The 18,338-nt window shown below is 42.7% G+C and overlaps 1 long non-coding RNA gene across 1 annotated transcript; it reads right to left on the bottom strand.

The window, feature by feature from the left end:
• Nucleotides 1–3,439: 3,439 nt before the first annotated feature.
• On the bottom strand, nt 3,440–6,619 carry LOC121915747. Its single transcript, XR_006100739.1, has 3 exons — nt 6,514–6,619; nt 6,039–6,152; nt 3,440–3,685 (listed from the first exon to the last, which is right to left on the bottom strand). It is a non-coding gene; the product is annotated as an uncharacterized LOC121915747 (long non-coding RNA).
• Between the last annotated feature and the right edge of the window lie 11,719 nt (nt 6,620–18,338).

Genomic DNA, 18,338 nt, shown 5'->3' with positions numbered 1-18,338 from the left:
AACATTGAGAAGGGAACACCATAATCACAAAAAGCCAACATGTGTTTCAAAGAAACAAGTCATGCCAGACTAATCTGATCTCTTTTTTTCATAAAATTACCAGCTTGGTAGACAGAGGAAATGCTGTAGATACAGCACATCTTGATTTCAGTAAGGCCTTTGACAAGGTCCCCCATGATATTCTTACCAATAAGGTAGTAAAATGTGGGCTAAACAATGCAACTGTTTAATTTGCCCATCTGTGGACTGGGAGCTCCACCTGCTGGGGAAAACAGCAAATTGCATGTTCATTAAATACTGTTTATGGTCACTGGTTTCATCTCTAACACAGCAAACTCACTCTTTTGGTACTTTTCAAGCTCAAATGGAGGGGAAGGAAATCAGTCTTTTCCTGGAGGCTTGAGCCTCTAATTCAGCCATGCCTAAGGGTCCCTTGCTGTTTCCAGGAAGGTCTCTCTTTCCCTTCTGATGATACTTTGCTTCCTGGAAATGTTTGAGAGGGCATCCTCCTCATCTCCCAACCAGCTGCCTTTTGAACTGGACCTCTCCTTTCCCATCCATCCTTCTGTCTGCTTCCAGGGCTGTGTCTGGACCTCTTGGCCATCTCTCCAGACTTCTGCAACCAGTGTCCTGAAACAGCTGGAGGTGGCGGCAGAGTGGTTCCTTTACTAAATGTCTTCTTCTTTTGTTGTGTCCCTTGTAGTTGTTTCTGACTTGTGGCAACCCTATGGCAGGACTATCACAGAGCTTTCTTGCCAAGGTTTGCTTAGAATGGGTTTGCCATTGTGTTCTTCTGAGGCTGAGTGGGTGTGATTTATGCCCAAAACCATCCAGTAGGTTGTCATGCCTGAACAGGGATTCGAATTCTGGTTTTGCCAGAGTCCTAATCCAGCTCTCAAAGTGCTACACCACACTGGCTCTAATCTCCCTCTTACACATGATGTGACCTGCCCCCCTGTAATAACCTTGTGTTTCAGGACCTGACCGTTAAACCTCAAGGGGTATTTCTTACTTGCCAATCCTACCCCTACGTGAAATAATACGAAAATAAACCGAAAGTAAAATGGAGAAAACTTCAGAACTTCCCGAAAGTAAAAAGCTGCAATTTTTTATCCATTTTACCTTCGCTTTAACTTTGTATTATTTCACCTTTGTATGAATGTGATGTGATAAACTTCTCACATTTATGGGTGTTTTTTAAATTTAAATCTAGTTTAAACCCCATTTCTGAATGGGATTTTGCTAGTGTGATAATGTCCTTGGTCTGATTTCAACCAGAACTTTGGGAGCATACTTATCAAATTTGCAGATGACACCAAATTAGGAGGAATAGCTAATACTCCAGAGGACAGGATCAAAATTCAAAATGACCTTAATAGATTAGAAAGCTGGGGCAAAGCTAACAAGATGAATTTCAACACGGAGATGAAATGCACAGGTATAGGATGGGGGACACTGTCATGGCCAGCCAAGAGCAGGACTCGGAAGATGAGGAGGAGGATGTGGCTCCTCTAGTGCAGAGGGAAATGGAGGCTCCACCAGGTCCTAATCCTGGCCTTCCAGATCCCAGCCCTGACCTCCCAGCCCCAGAGGAGGAAGTTCAGCCAGGTCCTAGCACTGGGGGGGGTCCTCCTGAGGCTCAACAGCCTAGTGGTGACTCTGGGGAAGAGCCAAGCCTGGAGGTGCCTTCCTTTGGGCAGCAGAGGGCTGAGAGTGCTTGCGTGCGTAGGTCCAGAAGAATTGCTGAGAGACAATTGGCAAACAAGCCTCAGCTGGCACCGGGGAGAGCATCTCCTATTTAACCACCTGGGAGACGCTAACTCGGCGCCAGAGTTTACTGCAGTTTCCTTCTGAGTGATTACTGTCAGCACTGGCTTCTTGCTTCCCTGAACCCCTGTTTGCCTCGGACCCTCGACTTTGGAATGGACTGAACTCTTGTTACCTTCTGGCTGCCCTGACCCTGGACTGAACTGACTTCCATGGACTCCGGCATCCTGACCTTGGCTTTGTTTCTGGTGTGCTTCTTTTGGACTAACAGAAAGGTCTGTAGACTGTCTTTCAGCTCCTTTCTTGCTGAAACACCCTTATCAGCGTTTGTTTGGACGTGTGCTGGCCGTAGTCCAGAACAGACACCTGGCTGAACAAGACTACATGTGAAAGGGATCTGGGAGTCCAAGTAGATCACAAGTTGAACATGAGTCAATAGTGTGATGCGGCAGCTAACAAGGCCAATGTGATTTTAGGCTGCATCAATAGAAGTATAGTGTCTAGATCAAAGGAAATAATAGTGCCACTCTATTTTGCTCTGGTCAGACTCCACCTGGAATATTGTGTCCAGTTCTGGGCACCACAATTTAAAAAGAATGTTGAGAAACTGAAGCATGTCCAAAGGATGGCGACTAAAATAGTGAAGGGTCTGGAAACCATGCCCTATGAGGAACAACTTAAGGAGCTGGAGATGTTCAGCCTGGAGAAGAGAAGGTTAAGAGGTGATATGACAGTCCTGTTTAAATACTTGAAGGGATGTCATATTGAGGAGGGAGCCAGCTTGTTTTCTGCTGCTCCAGAGAACAGGACCCAGAACAGTGGATGCAAGCTACATGAAAAGAGATTCCACCCGAACATTAGAAGGAACTTACTGACAGTAAGGGCTGTTTGACAGTGGAACACACTCCTTCCTCAGAGTGTAGTGGAGTCTCCTTGGATTCAAATTGACCTTGGAAAAAGATTTGTGAATTCACTAGTTCACCGAATTCACCTACATCAGGAGTGACTTTGGATTGAATTAGGATCAGGATCAGAATGACTCACCATAGAAAGCAATCACGTGTGATAATCTATTATGTAATAACGTGAATTTGCATGGTTGGGTCTGGAATGGCTTCGGATTGGAGTTGCAAAAATCGTCGTGTGATAAGGTCCTATGATTCTATGATTCTATGATTCATTTGCACACATAATTCGTTTTTTTAATACACAAAGAGGATCAATGTTGCAGCTTTTTGGCATTAGAAATAGCCTGATTCTAAGCATAACTCATTGGTTTCTCATTGTCAACATGTGTTACATCTTGTTACTTATCTTTGGGGTGTAAGATGGCTTCAAAGGAGATTCTGTTCTAGTTGCATTAACAGAGCAAGAAGTCACTCTAGGCAGCATGTGAAACTACCCCTGTTGTCTGAGGGACAGCAACCCGGCCCCTGGCTCAAAAAGGTTGCCTATCCCTGGTCTACAGCCTTTACTGAGTTCTGTATGTAGAGATGGCATTCACAAATGTGATTGCCTAGTAAGAGTGGCCAAATAAGCAATGACTGATGAAATGCTATGGGCACAAAAGTGTCACAGGATGACCCAACCAGGACCCTAGCCAAAAGAGGTAAGGTATTCATTAGGCCTATATTGTGAATGGCAGTTCAGAAAAAGACAATTTGAAGTGCAAATATTTAATCTCCATTTAATTTGCTGATCATTGGTCACGTCTGATATCCTTCTTGTCTGCTTTGGGTTTGCTCTACTTCATTTCCACATGCGAGGAGCCATATCTTAGATTACAAAACTGGTTTGCAGCATTTCCCATTAATGCCACAGTTGGCTGGTAGACTTTTGCCAGAGGGACAGTTTTCACGCTGTGGAACATGGCAGTAGCCTCCCAGGTTTTTACAAGCATTTGTTATTGGTGGTTTCCCTGGAAAGAAAAGAACCCAAAGATTCTGTTATCGATAGAAAAGAACCTGAATTTTTGGGTTGTTGATCTATTTATGTTTTGTTTAATGTTATTGTGATAGAGCAATCGTCCAGATTTGTTCTGTCCAGGAGTCCTTGCAGCAGGGCTTTCTCGTTGGAGGGAGAATGAGGGCATTGCCCCCATAAAGAATTTTGCTTTCTAAGGACATTTCACTTCATTCCCCAAATTTTAAGCATTGTAGTAATTTAAAGCTTCAGTTGAGCATTTCAAAATACAGTTTAGGCATCCCAAGAAAAGAAGCAGGCAAATTTACCAAGAAAATGTAGACACAGCAAATAGATGGGTTCTAGTTATGAGAGATTTTCAGTGTCATGGTTTCTGCAAGGGTAGAAATTTGGGGACTAAGGGGAAATTGCATTTGGGGAGGGCAGAACTGTTATTTAGGGGGGCTCATTTTACCACCTCCATCTACACCCCTGCTTTGGAGAGACCTGCACGATGTTTCTGATGCTGATTTTGTTGTTGTTGTTGTTGTTTTACTTAGCCCTGCTCCAGGGGGCACTTTTGATTAGCCAAGCAAGCCAGATATTTCACAGAAAGTTGCAATAGAGAGCAAAAAAGTATGTCTTGTCATTGAATCAGGCTCTTTACAACTGATCTGAAGCATGTCCAAACAATATTGCACAAGTAGGAATTAAATCCAAATTCATTTGGACCAAATCAGTTGTCTGGGCAGTAAAAGAACACCATCTATCATTTCTCCAAAATGTTGCAGGACAACACCTGCAGCCAGGCTCGTGACATCAATGTAGTGGTGACACCTCACACCACAATGACCACTTCCATTGGATACATGTAGACTAGGATGGAAAATGTACAGTATATGGGATCCGGGCTGCATCCAAGTGCTGTATGTACTCACTCTCAAATCTCACTGAGATAGCAATTGGGAGCTGCAATCCGAAAACAATTAAAGATATGTGCTAATTTGGAGGCAATGTTTCACTCCAATACTGGCCCAAACAGCCCTAAAACATCTGCAAAGATGGCAGCTTAAGGTGTCCACCCTACCCTCATAATCCCCCCCCAAAACACCCCTAAAGCAAAACAACCTGTTTTCTTTGGCCAAAAAAACCTCATCTGTGCTCCCCCCTGCACTCCCCCCTGATGTCACAAAAGTCAACAATTTATCCCAAAATGTGGATTTTACAAATTGCTTTTTCTGCACAAAGTATGTAGTTTCTTTTTTGTTTTGTTTTTTTGTTTTTTTGTTTGTTTGTTTGTTTTTGCACTAAGGAAGTCCATAATTTTAGGCAAATTATAAATATGAAAATATTTACAGCAGTTGACCATGTTGACAACTGGATGATTCAATGTGCTGAGACACCATTGATCAGTGTGGATGAAAAAACTGCCAAATGTTCTGGGGAGCAACCCTGTGAGAGAGAAATGGATGGAGGGGCCCCCTTCTATGTGACAAGTAGTGCCTCAATACATATACTGTATGTTGGCTCCCATCCTGTTACTGAAATGCAATATTGCAATATTAGTAAGGTGTACGTGTGTGTGTGTGTGTGTGTCCTCAAGTTGCCCATTGACTTATGGCAACTCTATGAATTTCATAGGTTATGCTTAGGCAAGGGATCCTCAGGGGTGGTTGTGCCTGTTCCTTCTTCTGAAATATAGCCTACAGCACCTGGTATACTTTGGTGGTCTCTCATCCAAGTTCTAGCCAGTGTGGACCCTGATAAGCTTGCAATATCAGACAGGATTTCATGCCTTTAGGTTAGTCAGACCTACACCATTACAATTCATTTTCATGGTCTTTGCATAGGTCAGAATTCTCTTCCAACCACACAACTACTGAAAACCCACTCCTTCAATAAAACATAGCATGGCCAGTTCTATGTTGTTGGAGACAGCGGGATGAATGGGTATGTGTCCAGCTATCTTCTTGCAGCTCAATGCACTACAAGGATGTCATCTAGAGAGAGCTCACAAGAACCCTAGAGGTCTCTGCAGATGCCTGTCACAGTGTGTTCAGCTACATGAAGATAGCTGGATGTGTCCCCACTCATCCCCCTGCTCTCCAGCAACACGGAGAAGGCCATGTGGGAGCTGCTGCATTGCTTTGCAAGATGAGTTTTCTTAGTTATAGATGAATTTTTTTTGCTTCTTTTTCAGAAGGCACATACCACACCAACTGAGAAATCTTTAATAATTCTACTGCAAGAACTTAGGAGACTCTTTTGGTTGAATGGAGTCTCCTTTTTAAAAGAAACCACAGAATCCAGTGCTGTGTTGTCTGCATTTGAATGATTATCAGTCCAAGCTGTTTAATGGCCTCACTTACTTTTACAGCACCTGGCATTAATGCCACAGTTGGCTGGAAGAGATCCATATGGGCATGATCTACGGAGTGAAGTCTGGCAGAAGCCTCCCAGTGCACGGCAGGACTGAGTGCGCCCTGTACAAAAGGAACAGCAATGGAAAAGGTTTTTATTTGAAAAGGTGCCCATCATGTCAAAAGGGACTGGCAGAACAGACTGCTTGTCATGAAAGAAAGGAAGAGCAGCAGGGTTAGACAGATGGAAAGAGACTAGAAGACAGCAATTGTCTCATTACTGATCTTCATTAGCTTTTGTGGGAGCATTTGGTTTTGCACCATTCTTTTTTTAATCGCGGTGTATATCTCCCTCCCTCCCTCCCTCCCTCTCTCTCCCTCTCTCTCTCTCTCTCTCTCACACACACACACACACACACACACAGAGTTCACACACTTTATTTGGATATCTAAATAAATAAATACATGAATATTTCCCTCTTACCTAGAGCAATATGGAAGACAAGTACAGCCACAGCAAAGAAAAAATAAAGAAATCTCATGGCTCTCACTTTCTCTAAGATCTCTGCAAGTTCTGGTGGGACACTGTGGGAAGGTGATGTTGGGTACGGCCTGGAAGCTCCCTCTATTTATAGAGTTGCAGTGTGAAAGGGATGTTGCAATATACATTTGCACAAACATTGCAAGCAGCTTTTTAGCATGCCTTTCCTTTAAAATTTCTTAACTTTATCACCATCCTTCTGCCAACCGTTTCTTCTAGATCACGGGGTAGTCAAAGTATAGCACCTGGGCAGAGTATGGTTCCCAAGAGGTTTTTGTGGCTATAAGGAATCAAAAAATTTAAAAATTGCAACAAAAAACCAACTCTTTTTGTTGCTTCAGCATGTCCCCAAATGTATTCTGGGCGTTTGGAGACACACACCCCCATGGACCCCAAAAGGATTAAAAAATGTCCACTAAGGGTGTGGGTTCCATTTCCACTATAATTTGCTGGGTCCTTAAGCAAATTTAGGTCCAGGAAAGGCATTTTTTGAAACCCAAAGCATGGTGAAACTGTTCCCATTCCTAACCCCAGAGGCATTTCGGGGCAAACAACTACATGAGAATAGGTGTGGTCCTCCAAGTTCTCCAAAGGGTCTAGTGTAGCCACCTACCCTTTCACAGTTGCTCACCCTTGTTCTAGATGCAGGGTTGTGCCAACTGACCTAAAGATGCATAAGTGCATGAATTCTTAACCGTTCTTCTCCAGGCTAAACATACCCAGCTCCCTAAGTCACTCTTCATAGGGCATGGTTTCCAGACACTTCACCATTTTAGTTGCTCTCCTCTGGACATGCTCCAATAATTGAATCTGAGTTCCTTCAGGATCCTGGGTGTGGCATGGGTGATCTCAGACCTCAGTAAAACTGCTGTCTACGCCACAGAATTAATGCAATTTGACACTGCTTTATCTGTCATAGCTCCATCCTTGCACTGACAAGAAAGGCTAAATATCTAAAACTACAAATCCTAGAATTCCATAGCATTGAGCCATGGCAGTTAAAAGTAGTATCAAACTGTATTAATTCAGCAGTGTAGCTGCAGCCCCATGCATAACATCATAAACATGATTTGCAGGTTGTTAGGAAGGATCGAATTCAGAGAATTTTAATTAGCTCAAATTTATGAGAGACGTGTCCTAACAACGCACGCAGCGGATCGTGTCCCTATGTGTATACCAGAGGTCATCTAGTCCAACCCCAAGAAACAGAGACTCTAATGCCAATGAGCTGCAATTAAAATATAAACATTTATTAAAGCCACACAACAAAAGGGATCACACACACACACACACACATTCAATGCTAAAGCAAGGGAGGGGGAGAGTTTGGGGGTAAAGGAGAAAGGATAGAGGCACCGTTGAAATAATTACCTTAGGAGTCTTCTCCAAAGCGATGGATGTGAGTGATGGGGGAATGATGAGACACGGCTGCGGAGAACAGGGAAAGCAAGCAATGACTGCGGTGGCTAGGAGCTGAGTTCCAGCGGGCAAAGCTAACCTAGAGGCCCGAAAGAGACGGTGAGCATTGGCTTAGCTCAAGTGATTTCAGCGGAGCCCAAGGCTCAGAGAACTCAAGCCTGGAGTAGCAGCTCTGACAAGCAAGGTTTTGAGGTTTGGAACTTCAGCTCAACAAGCCCAAAGAAGACAGAAACCTAGGTCCTATTTATACTGCGAAACGTATCCTCAGGCTATAGCTACCTGATGAACAAAGGTCTTGATGGCTATCTATTGACTAAGTCTAAAGTTATACAATGGATACACAAAGAGGTGTCTGCCACTTCTTTGGGAGAGGACCACTATCTAGATGGCTGAGTACTTAATGCCATCAATAGGAGAGGCAAACTTCCTAGAATCATAGAATCATAGAATCATCGAGTTGGAAGAGACCGCAAGGGCCATCCAGTCCAACCCCCTGCCATGCAGGAATCCAAATCAAATCATCTCCAACAGATGGCCATCTAGCCTCTGTTTAAAGACCTCCAAGGATTCTTTCAGGTTGCCTGCGAAACTGGTAGGGCAACTCCCAGAACTGGTTTAAATCTACATTTTGCTATAGCCATGCCTTGCAAGGCTGCCTGGCTACGTAGTCAGCTCGCTTTTGGGATAATGGGGGCTGCAATGGGGTCAGTCAGGGGTCATGATTTTTGATCACTTGGCACCCAAAATTTATATAAATCCAAACTTGATAACAAGGTGGATATGAAGTAATTCTGGTCTGCTATGATGCTACACAGTTAATGAAGTATGGAAAGCAGTGAGGTTCAAGTGCAGGTACCATGCACTGCTAACAAACAATATGTGATAGATTTTGCAGCAATCACATATTGCACATCAAACTATCTAACAGATTCCTTAACTCAGTATGCTGATGTTCTCCTGGGTTTGTTCCTCATGGGAATTTCCATGTTGCTTCTTGGCTGTCTTGTTGGATTTGGGTGGTGCCATGGCAGCCATGAGACATTTCTCGTGTATTCTAGGCCCCAAAACAAAGAGGAATGAGTGGTTTTAGTAACGCTGGAAAAAGATGGGAGAAGGAGAATCAAAGAATCATACAGTTGGAATGGACCTGAGAAACCATCTAGTGCAGAAATCCCATGTGCTAAGTGCCAATTTATCAGGGACAGTCCCTATCATCCTATGTCATCTTCTTTCAGCTTATTTTGAAATGTCCCAGTTTCTCTCTTCTCCTCCTCCCACTTTCCTACTTGTCCCCCACTTACTTCAATATTTGCAAAGCTCAAAAATGCTTTGCACTCAATTGATACAGAAAGGGAGAGAGAGGAGGAGGAGTCCTGCTGTTCCCAGTAGGCTCAGGCAAAGCAAACTGCTGCAGTATTTCCTAGCTTATGAGTTTATTCTCATTTTTTTTCTTACCTTTGCCATTTTGACCATACTAAGATGCTGCTTGATCATAATAGAAAATGAGTTCTCTAGGCTGAGAAGCACTCCTCACAGGGTGAGGCATTTGGACAACGGACCTCCAGAGTTATATAGGGAAAAACTACATAAATGGAATGTCACTGTGTAGGCATAGCTAAGTTTGCAAATTCTGGGCATTCTCTATACTTTATAGATACCTAAAATCTCCAGAATATAACTTACTTCCTGGAAATAGGAGCTTATTTGTGGTTTCCTTGTTTTCCCTTATTCATTAGCTATGGGAATGATGGTGTAAGGGGAAAATTAAGTCTCCAGATCATTAACTGGAAGGAAAGCTTCATATTATCTGAAGAAGGGGAAATTGGCTGTGGCTGAGGGACACTCCTTTTTTAAAATCTGTTTTTCTTCTGGGTGACCATTGTTAAGAAAGAAGGGATGTTGCTAGAGAGCATCTCACAAATGACAGTTTGAATTTGCCACAACCGCTCAACGGAACATGTCACAATGAGTCTTTTTCTGAAGACTTGGTTTCTCCATCCTCAAGCTCCCTCATGAATTGAGTCACAAACTACTCTCCAAACATCTGAATGGCTGTCAGGCAGGAGATGGAACAAGCCTTTTTTCCCTAATGCTCCAAAGAATAAGATAAAAAAGGAGATTCTGCCTAAGCATTAGGAAGGGAACTTTAGAGATGGATTTTGTTGTTGATGATGTGTGCCTTCAAGTTGTTTCCAACTTTTGGCAACCCTAAGGCAAACCTATCATGGAGTTTTCTTGGCAGAATTTGTTCAGAGGGGTTTGCCTTTGCCTTCCTCCAAGGCTGAGAGAGTGTAATTTGCCCAAGGCCACCCAATGAATTTCCACAGATGACCAGGGAATCAAACCCTTGTCTCCAGAGTTGTAGTCCAACTCTCAGACCACTACACCATGCTGGTTCTCAGCAGATTCCATACTTTCCAACATTTCACAGATTAAAAAAAAAGGGGCATACTTGGCTAAGCAAGATCAGAGTGGGGTCAAGATGTAAATAGTTAGTAATGAAGAAAAACACAGATGCAAGGACAGAGGATATCAAATTAGGACAGATGAATGGTGTGCTTTATCTAGACACAAAGATATAGAGTATTGGACCTGGGATAGTCTAGATAGAATTTGTTGCTTTTCTAGCAATTGCTGTTCAGCAATGCTGAAACCCATGAAAGGCAATGCCTTTCCTCCAAAGGATGCTTTTGTGGCCCTCAGCACCACCAAAATCCCCAGAACAACTTTTTCCAGCTCTAAAAAGAACTGTTGCTCCCGGAAGTCTCTAGGCTCAGGTCCAGGCTGTCTGGCAGACCGTATCTGTCCATATGAGACTGCCTGGGCCCTGAGAGCATCAGGAGAGGTATTTCTCTCAGTTGCACCACCATCGCAAGCCCAGCTGGTGGGGATATCAGTGAGGGCCTTCTCAGTGGCTGCTTCTCGGCTGTGTCTCCACTACAGAATTTAATGCAGTTTGATAGCACTTTAATTACCATGGCTCAATGCTATTCTGGGAATAATAGTTTGTTGTGGCTCCAGAGCTCTCAGACATAGAAGACTAAGGCCTGTTACAGACTGCCAAAATAAAGCTGTTTCGGGTCTCTTTGGAGGTATGCTGTTTAAATGATGCATGGGTCCTAAGAATCTGAAAGCTGCACCAAAGCTGCACTCCAGTGCTTAGGAATGGAGTGTGGCTTTGGCGCAACCTACAGACTCTTAGGACCCATGCATCATTTAAATAGCATACCTCCAAAGAGACTCGAAGCAGCTTTATTTTGGCAGTCTGTAACAGGCCCATATGTCTTTCAAAACTAAAATTCACAGAGTTCCATAACATTGAGCCATGGCGGTTAAGGCGGTGTCAAACTGCATTACTTCTAATATATACTAGTACTGTGAATACTTTAATTCTAATTTAATATTTACTTTTTGTATGTTTTTAATTGAGGAAAGTTTATCCAGCTCAAAATCGACTCCTTTCTTGGTGTGTGTCTCTGTCTGGGTATATGCCAACAAGTTGCCTGTCAACTTATGGTAACCTCACAAATTTCGTAAGATTTTCTTGGGCAAGGACTACTCAGAAGTGGTTTTGCCAGTTCCTTCCTCTGTAATATAGCCTACAGCACCTGGGACTTGCTGGCAGTCCTCCATCCAAGTACTAACCAGGACTAACCCTGCTTTGCTTCCAAGATAATACAAGAGCTGGTGTCTTTAAGGTATTTAGACTTTCTACCTTGGTTCTCTCTTAGAAGTCTGGAATGTCTTCATAGAGATTAAATGCAATCCTCCTCCAATGGAGGAGAAAGAGAAATACGCATACAACACAGAGAAACTAAAGGAAGAATAATAAATAATGTAGATTGCATATATAGTTATGTTTCTTCAAGTCATTTCCTATTTATGGTGACCCTAAGGAAAACGTATCATGTGGTTTTCATGGCAAGATTTGTTCAGAGGAAGTTTGCCATTGCCTACAACAGAGGCTAAACCACTATGCCACACTGTCAACTACATGGAAAAGAAGTATCAGAAATATATCATAGAATCACAAAGTTGGAAGAGATCACAAGGGCCATCCAGTCCAAGCCCCTGCCATGCAGGAACACACAATCAAATCATCCCCGACAGATGGTCATCCAGCCTCTGATTAAAGACCTCCAAAGAAGGAGACTCCACATGAGGGTGTGTGTTCCACTGCTGAATAGCTCTTACTGTCAGGAAGGTCCTCCTAATGTTGAGGTGGAATCTCTTTTCCTGTAGTTTGCATCCATTGCTCCCTTATTCTTATTCTTATTCTCTTGGGCAACAGAAATAAAGCTTGCTCTATCTTCAATATGACACCTCTTCAAATATTTAAACAAGGATATCATATAACCTCTTAACCATTTCTTCTCCAGGCTAAATATACCCACTCCCTCATAAGACATGGTTTCCAGACACTTCATCATTTGAGTCACCCTCATCTGCACACACTCCAGCTTCTCAACATCCTTTTTGGACTGTGGCATTTAGAAATGGACACAGTATTCCAGGTGAGACCTCACCAAACAGAATAGACTGGCGATCAATTCCCTTGATCTAGCAACTATACTTCTATTGATGCAGCCAAGAATTGCATTGGCCTTTTTAGCTGATGCATCACACTGTTGACTCATGTTCAAAGCAGTATCAGAAATGTATAAAACAGATACGTTTAATGACAAATACAGTTATTTCTTTTAGATACAATTCAAGATATAAAATCTTAGTATAGGTATCAGAAAACAATGTATGAATGAATTTGAAAGTAGTGGTAAGATATTGTAATAGATATAGAAACAAACAGTGTTTATTTTATTATTCTTTGTAATTTTATTTTCAGTAAAAAAATAAAGTTTTAAAAATGCTTTGGAAAAAACAACAGTACTAGAAAAGGTGGAGAGAAGGCAAAAAAGAGGAAAACTGCATGTTAGATGGACAGAGTACAGTATTTGGGAGGCTATGGGTATGGATTTGGAGGAACTAAGCAGAACCATGTCCCAAAGAGGGAGTCTTGGAGATGTCTCATTCCAAGGGTCACCATGAATTGATATAGACTCAAGAAAAGTTAACATCAACAATATAACTAACTTTATGGAAAAGAAGTATCAGAAATGTAAAATGTGTAAAATTGTGTAAAATGATACAGTTTTTTTCTTGTAGATACAAATTCCTTTTAATGAAAGAAACAATTCAAGATATAGATGAACACCTTGTATAAATATCAATAAACAATGTATGAATGAATTTGAAAGAAGCAATAAGACACTGGAATAGAAATAGAAAGATACAGTATGTTTTTAAAAAGGCATTTTATGTGGCCTATTAGGCTCAGGGTGCTGAAGTTAAACATAAAGTCCTGTGAATTGGTTCCTCTGGGGCATGACCTAATTTAGCATTGAACGGGAAGGTGGCTGTGAAAAGGGAAGGGCCCACCTAGAAGGGAGGTTGGGTAGGGGTGTCCCATAAGTCATCCTCAGCCTCTCAGATGCAATGAAGAGGTGCTTGTTTGGTGTGTGGATCCAACAAAAAACCAGACTGAGCACCTCTCCTAGCAAAGCTGAAAGTCCTTTGTGATGCGGGAATGACTCTAGAGGGGGAGCCCAATCTGAACCCAGGAACTGGTACAATTGCTCTTGATCTTCTGATGACGTGGTTGCTTTTTCTCAAGCTCCTTGTGAACATGGTTTGGGGTGATTGGACCATGGAGCTGTTACAACTCTTGCTTCTCTTCATTTTCATCTGGGTCTGTCGAATGACATCACCCTGCCCAGTAAGAAAGAGGACTTGATGGGAAAATCCAAACAACTCCTGGGCACCAGTGAGACCACATACGTATCACATGTGGATGGAACAACTGCCATGGCTCCATCCTCTGGAATTGTGGGATCTGTGATTCAGTGAGAGGCATTTAGAATTATCTGCCAGAAACCTCTGTTGCTTCTCCAACTGAAAATCTCAGATTCTACAATATGCTGCTGTGAAGACAATTTTGTATCAAAATAGTATTTTGATAAGAACACAAACAATGAAATAATATGTGGTTAAGGGTATTAATCTTAGTACGATGTTCTAGTTGGATCTGTAATGATAAAATAATGGATTTTTTTCTGTGTTAGATTCTGGGTTTGGGGTTGTTTTGTTTTTTGGGGGGGTTAGGGGGTCAGAGCCCCTTTGTGTTTTAGGGCATGTCTATATGGGACAATTACACCAATTCCCCCCACCTTCACTGTGACCTGTCTACAGCATGCAAGGCCAAATCCCTGATTCAGGTGTACACTGTCTTCATAAGGAAAGATCAGTTCTGCATCAAATCCTTCCTATCCCTGCCTAAATCATTTTTAAAAGCTTACCTTTTCCTCCAGATTTTGAAGGAAACTCTGGAAAACTGCATAGCAATGTTAAGGGGCTGGTTAAACATGGGCCATGCAGCACTGCCTCCATTGGTAGAAGTCTCTCCCTCTGAATTCACAACAATGTGCCCAGTCACGTCATTGGCATTGGGCACCTCATTTCTGATGGCAGGTAGCATAGTGGGACACATGTGTAGACACGTCCCCAACATTGCTACAGAGTGCAAAGGTAACAAGGGGAATCCAGGGCAGCTCTGGACCAGAATATTCCAGGAACAGCCTTGAGTATTCTGGTCAGTGTAAATGAACCCTTAGTTACTTTATGATCAAAAGGTTGGCAGTTTGAGGCAAGAGTGCTGCATGATGGGGTGAGCTCCTATCACTAGTCCCAGCTTCTGCAAACTGAGCAGTTCTAAAGCATGCAAATACAAGTAGATAAATAGGCGGAACAAACTCCCTCGGAGTGTAGTGGAGTCTCCTTCCTTGGAGGTCTTTAAGCAGAGGCTGGATGGCCATCTGTCGGGGATGCTTTGATTTAGATTTCCTGCATGGCAGAATGGGGTTGGACTGGATGGCCCTTGCGGTCTCTTCCAACTCTATGATTCTATGATTCTAGGTACCACTTCAGTGGGAAGGTAACAATGTTCAGTGCAGTTCTGCTGGCCACATGACCACTGGAGTCATCTTCGGACAACACTGGCTCTTTGGCTTAGTAACGGAGATGAGTACTGCCCCCTACAATCAGTTATGACTAAACATTCATATCAAGGGACTACCTTGATCTTGACCTTTTTTTAGAGTTTCAGCATTGTGTGTTAGTGTTAATGCAGTTCAGTGTTCAGTTGGTTTTACTTTAATTATATATGCACATGTCTATCTCTTTGTCTATGTACAATGGACTCTTGGTATCCACTGGGTTTGGTTCCAGGAAACACCCCACCCCTGTGGATACATAAGGCCATGGATGCTCAAGTCCTATTAAACAGAATTGCATCATAAAATGATGTTGCTTGGCCCATGGTGACTATGCACTTTGTTCTATAGAAGAATTGTGGTTCCATGGTTTTACTGGGAGGATGCAGCCATTTTTATATTTCTTTGTCTGTTTATTTATTTATTATTTTGCCATTCTGCCACCATAAGGTGGTATTGGTGGAAATGAACCACAAGAAGCTATGAAAGAGGGCAGAGAAGGGAGCACGTGTGGGCTTTATGGTACCCATCCAGCTCTAACAGCACCCCCCCCCCCAAAGGTTGACTTGAATGTATAGATTAGTACTGGATCTGTAAATCCCCACATGTATATGTCAGCCTTTCAGCAAGTCCAGTAAGGTCTGTCAAGAGCCAGTTCAGGGCGGAATCAGGGTGATGGTGTGTATCATAGAATCATAGAATCATGTAGGAGCAAAGGAGCAGGGTTTGTCAGAACAGGGCAGAGCCAGATGGCATAACATGCTATTTGGAAGAGACGGAAAATGTGATGGCCATCTTGCTCTGTCTCTCTTCTCTCTCCTCCAGTCTCTCTCCAACTAATCAGTGCTTTCTTCTGCTGTTTCTTTTTTCCCTTTGTTGTGACAGGTTTGTCATCACAGGACAGGATTTTTCAACATCCAGGAGACATGGACTGGTGAGCAGATGATTTCTTATTTCAGGGGGAAGGTTGGGAATAGTCTTGTATTCTTGGCCTCCACCACTCAGGCTGATGTGATTCTTTGTCCCTTGCTTTGCAGCCTCCTTCTCCTTCCCCAAGGAAGATGAAAGCACACACCTCAACAAAAGGTAACTAGCTAACAGTCATCCCTTCTTTCTTCCCACATCCCTCTTTCTTCCCACATTTGCCTGCCACATCCAAGTTCTATCATCTGACCCACCAAATGTGGAGAAGGAAGGGCAACCAATTATAGCTAAAAGTTACAATTGGAAAGAACTGCCTGGTTTTTCCAAGTGGTTTTCTTGAAGGAGGGGTTGGGTGTGGCTTAAGGAAATCCACCATCCTTGGAGACCTTCAGAAATGTGGATGGACCATTTGAGGCACCCACCAACTCAAAGAAGTGGGGGAGAAGAAGACATGAAGCCACATCAATGGGTTGGGGCCACATTTTTCCCACTTGTATGCAAAATGATTGGGCACCAGAACCTTTTCTGACCTGTAAACCATCCAGAGAATTACTGAAACTGCATTAACACTAACACACAATGCTGAAACTCTAAAAAAAGGTCAAGATCAAGGTAGTCCCTTGACATGAATGTTTAGTCATAACTGATTGTAGGGGGCAGTACTCATCTCTGTTACTAAGCCAAATATACCACTTAATTATATTGGGAAGACAAGAGGTTAGAAATGTAATGTTGGCAGCTTAATGATGCATCAAACTCCATACAAAAAGCATCCATGACTGTTGTTCAGCATCCAAAGGAAAGAAAGGAAAGCTACTCTGGCTTCATCCATTATCCAGAAGACTAAGGACCATTGGAATATTGTATGGCCTTCCTAGGGAGAACAGAGCGAACCCCTTCATTGGAGCATGAATCCCCTCTGCTGGCCAAGAAGAATCCTGCCCTTCTTCATCCTGGGACTGCAGGAAGACTGGAGGCCCCAGTGCTAGTAGGGTAGTGAATCTGCTCCATGTTTCAGTCCAGTTTTAAAAAGTTTATCTACAAAAGCAAACTTATTGGGAGGATAGGGTTTGAGAGCTTCTGTTCACCCAGAGTTAGATCAGACCAAAGGTTGATTCAGTCTGAGATTCTGGTCTCATAGTGGCCAACTAGATGCCCATGAAAAGCTGAAAAGCAAGACAGGAGCACCATTTGTTGATTTCCCCCACGTTCAAATTTAAGTCAAAATAACATTAAAATGGAGAAGCATATAGTTCCCAGAGGCTTCTGGGACAATGATCACAATTTGAGGGACAAGATTTCAGTGATGGAAGGGAACTCGGAGCTGGGTGTTTTGCACGGCTGTATGAGCCCTGCAGCCCACATAATTAACAACCCTGTTGTTGTTGTTGTTTATTGTATTTATACTCTGCTCTTTAGAAATACTCTCAAGGCAGCTTACAAATTGTTAATTAGTTCCCTGCACTCAGCAGGGTAGTTAAATTGGTGCCTCCATATATTTTGGACTACAATTCCCGCCAGCCCCAGCCAGCATGGGAAGATTCAAGGAACAGACAGATAGTGGGCCCTTGGTATCTCCTGGGGCTTGCTTCCAGGACCCCTGTGGATGCCAAAATACATATATGCTCAAGTCACATTAAATTCAATGGCATAGTAAAATAATATCCCTTATATGAAATGGCAAAATCAAAATTTGCTTTTGATATTTATATATTTTAAAAAAACATTTTTAAGCCGTGGATGATTGAATCTGTAGATAAAAAATCCATGGCTATAGAGGACCAACTATATTGTAATAAGTGGGGGAGGGAATCATCTTGCAAGTAAAAGACTATCACTATCATAGAAGAATACAGTCAATTTGTTGCCACTTCAGACTGCCAGGCCCCATATACAGTTGATGTTTAGTTAGAAGGATATTAAGAGAAATGTACTGGCTGGACATTTCTAGGAAGCATAATCATATCCTTGATTACATTCCCTGTGTGCTTGGTTTTAGAGCTTGGCAACTCTGCAGGAGCCAGAGAACACCATCTCATTCAAGAGCAATGGAAATAGCATCATTTCTGGGCACTATTTTGAGCTAATTTTCTTGCTTTTTGGTTTCAGAGAATATAGGGGTTTCTGGAGGCCAGTTTGGTTGCTTTCAGGACAAAAAAGAATCACACCCAAATCAGTAGGGGTGTTGTTGTTGTTGTTGGGTGGGTTGGAGAGGCTTGGTGGCCAAAAAGGGAGCCTCAAAATTAATTGATGAGACGTTCAAGTCTAGGGTCACATGACACCCATAGGCCTCACCACTTTCCAACCCTGTTTTAGAGGAAAATTTAATTTGTTTTGCCACCAGACCACTGTCTCATGGAAAATCTGAGGGCAACAAAA

Source organism: Sceloporus undulatus, chromosome 1 (genome assembly GCF_019175285.1).
Source record: "Sceloporus undulatus isolate JIND9_A2432 ecotype Alabama chromosome 1, SceUnd_v1.1, whole genome shotgun sequence".
NCBI classification, from domain to species: Eukaryota; Metazoa; Chordata; class Lepidosauria; order Squamata; family Phrynosomatidae; genus Sceloporus; species Sceloporus undulatus.
The sequence above is the reverse complement of the archived record's forward strand: the minus strand, read 5'-3'. Positions and strand labels throughout refer to the sequence as shown.